Source organism: Triticum aestivum, chromosome 4B, assembly GCF_018294505.1.
Source record: "Triticum aestivum cultivar Chinese Spring chromosome 4B, IWGSC CS RefSeq v2.1, whole genome shotgun sequence".
Taxonomy (NCBI): domain Eukaryota; kingdom Viridiplantae; phylum Streptophyta; class Magnoliopsida; order Poales; family Poaceae; genus Triticum; species Triticum aestivum.
In genome coordinates this window covers 281920432-281926742 of record NC_057804.1, presented here as the reverse complement: position 1 = coordinate 281926742, position 6311 = coordinate 281920432, and positions in this window count along the sequence as shown.

The following is a 6311-nucleotide window of genomic DNA, read 5'->3' as shown; positions in this document are numbered from 1 at the left end:
TCTTGTTGCCCTTCCTCATTTCTTGCCCGGCCCCCATGGACGACTTCGTAGTCATCTTCATCACCTTGCCACCGATATCCATCCATGAAACCACGCAAGAGCAGGTGGTCCCGCACCTGCCCGGAATCCGGGTCCGCAATAAGGCTATTCAGCTTGCATCTTCGACACGGACATCTTATCTCCGTCTCATTCTTTTGAAGCATCTCGGCCTTCGCGGACCTCAAAAACCTATTCACGATGCCTTCGGTCATCGTGCGGACCATGGTCACCTGCGGGGTAGAGCAAAACGATATTTTAGAACCAAGAAAAAAATTTGGCATGACTTTCCCTCAAAATAGGACCAAAAAGAATGCTTAATGCCAAAATTCAGGCCGAAACGGAAATGAATCAACATTCCGGCAAAATATTGGCAACTATCGCATTTCAAATACCGGTACACCTCCAAACACAAACACATATGCAACACCACAAACATATGCAACACCATGAACATACATAGATCTAGCTAGGCCATAAAAAGTGCATGTGCACATTGTTGTGGGGAGAACAACATAAATATAGCTTCCCCCCTTACTTACCTAGCAAAACAAGGTAACTTAACCACTTAATTTGAATGAATCTATGGTGGAAATGAGGTGAAAAAGAGGAGGCACCCGAGACAAGGAGGAGGCGGTGGAGAGAATGAAGTGCGGAGAAAGTGAGTGTGGGAGGAGAGGCTGTCCAAAATATCTTGTTGCTGCCCACTTACTAATGGCGCACCAGCAACAAATGCGCCATTAGTAATCCAGGTTACTAATGGCGCACCCCCAGATGGTGCGCCATTAGTACTTTTGCAAAAAAAGGAATAAAAACAATAATAAAAAAATAACATTAGTGGCGCACCTTCCGGCCGGTGCGCCATTACTAGTTACAACTAGTAATGGCGCACCACCAGAGGATGGGCCATTAGTATGTTTGGACAGGCGCACTAGTTCAAAAAAAATCGGTACTAATGGCGCACCGTGAGCAGGGTGCGCCATTAGTAGTTTCAACACTAATGGCGCATCAGGGTGTGGTGCGCCATTAGTTTATACTAATGGTGCACCACATGTCTGGTGCGCCATTAGTGTCAATTCCATCTATAGCCCTTTTCCTAGTAGTGAATTGATAAGCAGGCTATCATGCATACTGCTGTCACATAATGAACCAAGTATGTATGCAAGTACAGTGATACAGGACAACAGGTACTAACAAGAGCAAAGCAGCGGGCAGCATATTTGCGATATCCTATCATTCTTTTCAAGCCGGAATTCTTCTTCGAGTTGATTTCCTGCAAAAAAGATCCATAAGGCACATGCGGAAAAGTAGAAGTTCAAATTGTCATGTGATTTCATTGATAGTACCTCATCTTGGGAACGAGACCAGTGCATAACAATGTTTTTCCATTCAATGTCTTCTAAATTTAGCACAGGAGACTTCACCAGAAATTCATTTATAGACTTGCCATCAAAGTGTGATTTTCTCAGGTAACACCGATACTGCTGCAATGCTTCCTTGAAAAGCCCAAGCAAGCTTTGCTCATCATGACTATCCAGATTGACCCTCACCTAGTTACAACAATGTAATGTAAATCATTGATGTGTTCGATCAACAGAAAACAGGAAAATAATAACCATGAATAATAGCACTTACACGTATGTTGGACAGGAAGATGTGAAAATGGTGTTTGTCTTCACTATAATCTTCCCATGATGGGAATATATGCACGTAGTCCCTAACAACATTGAAAGCATTGTCTTTTAAACTGGGAATAAATGGAATGGGGTTCCAATCTGCAGGAATTGGTCGTCTCTGCAGTTGGGATATGTCTTCGGCCGGTGGACTTGCTGTACTTTTTGCTGGAGTGGGATTTTTCTGTGGTACGGCTGGTGCTATGGCAAATGAAATTGGTATACCTTTTGTTGGAGTGCAGGTCCTGTGTGGTGGGGGTAGTGGTGTGGCCAGTGAAGTATGGGTACAGTCTGCTGGAGTCGGTCCTATGTTTTGTGTCACTGGTTGTACAGCCAATATAAGTGGGGTGCTATCTGATTTCTCCGGCACCACGACGTTTTTCAAGGACTTTGCTGGTGCTTCTTCAGGTTCGGCAATCACCCTCTTCCTTTTTGATGTCTGATGCACAAGAACAACATTTCAGTGGAAAAACAGGGTATGACGACAGATGGAATATGTATTGATAATGGATGGGCATAGCATCTCGAGTTATAGGATGAGTAAACTAAGCAGATGGTGGTGCAACAAAGTAGAAGAAATGCAAGACAACATATGCAAGATACGCACAATCAATAAAACCTTGCCAAATTAGAACAGGCACCTTGATGGGTGAACAGGACAGGCCATCTGCCTTTGACTCCTCGAGGTTAGAATAGTCATTAGAATGATATTCTAAACAAGAATCAATAGGTGGGGAGCGTACGAGTTTCATTGCTTCCAAAATGGCACTCAATGCCTTGGTGCCAATTTTGTAAGTCATTGTAGTGTTCCACAATATTCTTCTGATGCGCGGATTCTGATGTTCACTGTAATTGCGTATAATATCTGAGAACCATGAAAACATAAATAGTTGTGAGATTATCTTTGTAATGCAGATGATATACTAATATAAGGGTGCCCCTGTAAACACTTATGTGCTATCACTGGATTCTGATGAGAGAGCTCATGTGTGCTGTAATATCGTGCGTGCGTTTATATAATCTGGCACAAGTACACAAAAAAATAGGCTCCAGAAGTAAGGATAGCTGGCAGATGATAGGTTCGTAATATACTGTATAGATAGTTTATTGCCAAACCATGATAATAAGAGGCCACAGCAACTAGGCAGATCATAGTGTACATAACAGGGGCACACCATAACCACGATATATAAATCGGGAAAGTGGAACTGGCTTGAAAATACGATGTTGTATTGCTGCTAGTAATTGAAAGCCTATCGATCACGTACAGGCCAGCTCTATCGAACATGGTAAAGAAGAGCAAGCAGATTTTGGATAATAAAATGTTGATTGCGCAGTGCCCACACATGATGAACCAGAGCGCATTAAGAATGCAACTCCCAGCTGTCTCTCGACCATTTCAGGCGGTTGGATGAAGATCCTATTTCTCCTAACCCTTCTTCTTCCTCGTCTCTGATTCTTCCCATACAGAACACTGCACAGCCCGCCGGCCGGACCACCGGCCCCCACCTCCTGTGTTCCTCCCCCCCACCCCCCACCCGCGTCGAGTTTTCTTTGTTCGGGAAGGAGCCACAACCACCCGAGCACCTTGGATCACACCGGCGAACTCCGGCGATCTCTGAAAAATTGACTGACCCAATTTTGAAATTTAGTCTACTGTGATTTAACTAGTGTGGGATATAAAAGGGGAAAACCATAAGCATTGGGAGTATAGTGTTGAGCGTGCCATGGCGGATCTGAAGGTGCAAACCGGACAAAGGCAACTTCGCAACCAAGACAAGAAATCAGAGTAAAGCAGTGGCGATCTATTTTCTTGCTGCGATAAATAAGTTGAGCAGATATGAAAGAGTACCCCCTCTGGTGTGGCGCCGTGTACGCATCTGGTGAGAATTTGAAGGTGTTGCGGTAGCGATGGCTGTCGGTGGCGTGGAAGCAGATCTAGGAGGGTAGATGGTGGCGGCGGGGCGCGGTGGATGAGACGGTCATAGAGCGGCGTCGGCAAGGTGGACGACGGCGGGGATGAAGTGAGAGGACGGGATGCAAGGATCCCGGTCCAAAGGCGTGGATGAGAGAGGTCGATCTAGTGTAATGGACGGCGGCATCGGGGTATCAGCTCCGGCATGGTGGAGGAGGACGGCGGTGGATGGGGTGGCGGACGGCGGCAGACGGAGGAGGGTGGGGTTGAGAGGGTGTTTTGGCGCCCACGGTGTACGAATGGGGAAAAGGGAGGTAGAGAGGAAATGGGGGAACCATGTATTCAGGGCACGCTTGTCTCAAATGCGAGGAAATTTACAAACTTAGCCCCCGTTTCAAATTTCTACTACATCACAGCAACATTAGTCGGTTGGGGATAGGACGGTAATCTCGCATACACCGAATATTTGCGGACGAGAGTTTGGTTTTGGCGCCCACCGTGTATGAATATGAATCGGGGAGGGAGTCGATTTCGGCGGAGGGCACAATGTGTTTTGGCGCCCACCGTGTATGAATTCGGGTGAGAGGCGGTTACGTCACATTTGGGTGAAATTACAAACCTACCCCTATCGAAACCTATAGAAATCGAGTAGATAGGCTTTGCGCAGCAGGGATAGGCAGTAGTGATTTCCATCTTGCAGATTTTGGTTTCGGGCGGTTACTGCGACTTTCCCCGCTTCGTTCAAATTTTGCATAGTGCACGTTTACCGTGCCAACTCAATTCGAATCCCATTTGTATTCTACTATTTTTTTCGGGCGGGATCCATTTTCAATTGGAATTACATTCTATATACATCATTTTTTTACATATATACTTTCAAAAGCACAACACCATTTATACATAAATATGGTTTACAAATGGCATGATCTCGGATTCATAAGGTTGTATCCATCAATTTGGATTTTCAAATATTTGAAACCACTTTATGTTGAAATCCAATGTATGCATTCCATGCTAACTGTCTCCAATTAATGTGTGTTTCATGCGGGTTTTTTTAACTTCTCAAACATGTATAATGTGTTTCACACACGCAACAGTGTAATCCCGTTTAGACATTAATTGCATATAAACCATGCATTGTTTGTAATTGAAGAATCTATGGATCAGCAATATTGATAAACTATATAACACTACACGTGTGCCCAAATTCAAATGAATATGCATGTTTGATACACCAATTTGTGTTATGATATTATCGATGTCGTGATCTCCAGTTTAAATATTTGAATCCCCTTTAATCCAGATATTCGTCTCATATAGCTATCACTCATGCTTATATAGGACTACCTCTCTGGACCTATACGCGTTCATCGTCTCTCAGGCATCCCTCGTGCTACATGTATGTCGACAATGATCTTTTATCTTCGTAACACACTGACGGTACTCTCTCCATCGACCTTCATCACTCTATCTCTCTCTAAGTATATCTCTCTCCCTGCTATGTGTCTGTAGCTATGATTCTCCATGTGGAATCTCTTTCTCTCACACAAACACAAAACTTTGTCTCCCGGGGTCTCATTTCTCTCAACTCTTCCCATGTGTGCCACTCGCACACCCCTCATACAGAGATGTCTTTCGCTCCTTAGATATGAGAACCTGCGACTCTTCCTCTTCAATATCTCTTTCTCACACAAAAACACAAACTTTGTCTCCCAGGGTCTCATATTTCTCCATTGTTCTCTTGTATGTCGCTCAAACACACCCTCTCTCCCTAGAGATATCTTGTGTTCCCTCATATGTCTCTCTAGCTATCACTCTCGTTGTGAAATATCTTTCTCTCTTGTAGACACAAAACTCTGTCTCTCTGGATCTCATTTCTCTCTGATATTTGTTTGTATGTGACTCACATGCACCCTCTCCGAATCTCTCTCACACCCACACACATAACCCAGCCTTCTGATCCACTTGACTCCTATCTCTAGCGCACACTAGCTAGCATCTTTATCTTTCTATTTATCTGTTTCTCCATCAACCTTCTTTCTCGCCCTCACTCTTGATTCCTATCACGCACACTACATATGTTTCTCTCTACATGCATGCAGTCAAGTGCCCTCTCACACACATATATAACTTCACCCTTTGAACCACCTGACGGTCATCTCCGACACCCAAACTAACGGATGTCTCTCTAGCTAGCATCTCCATCTCTGTATCTATCTGTAGTTTCTCCGTCAACATTTCTTTCTCGCACGGAGTCTGCTTCCTATCACCCACACTATATATGTCTATCCATACATATGCATTTATAGGTTGATCTCTTTTGCACAATCGTTGCGCCTCACCCCCTCTGCTCGCCATAGATGCATGCCCTAGCCCACGCCACTATCTCTTAAAGACAAAAACACATGCTCAATTGTCGGGCCTTCTTCCCTGCATTCTCACATGCATGCATATTGTCATACCGATCCGTCTCTCCCATGTAGTTGATCTTAGGACTTATGTCTTCTTTCTTTTATCTCGATCATGCACACACACACATCCCACGTATATATGTATACCTCTCACACATGCACGTTCAAGGTCTCTATGTCTCCATACGTAGTTAATTACCCTCAATCCTAACGCCACATTGAATCGTTCTCCTCTTTTGTGCACATAACGTCCACCTGGATGGGCAAAACACACAC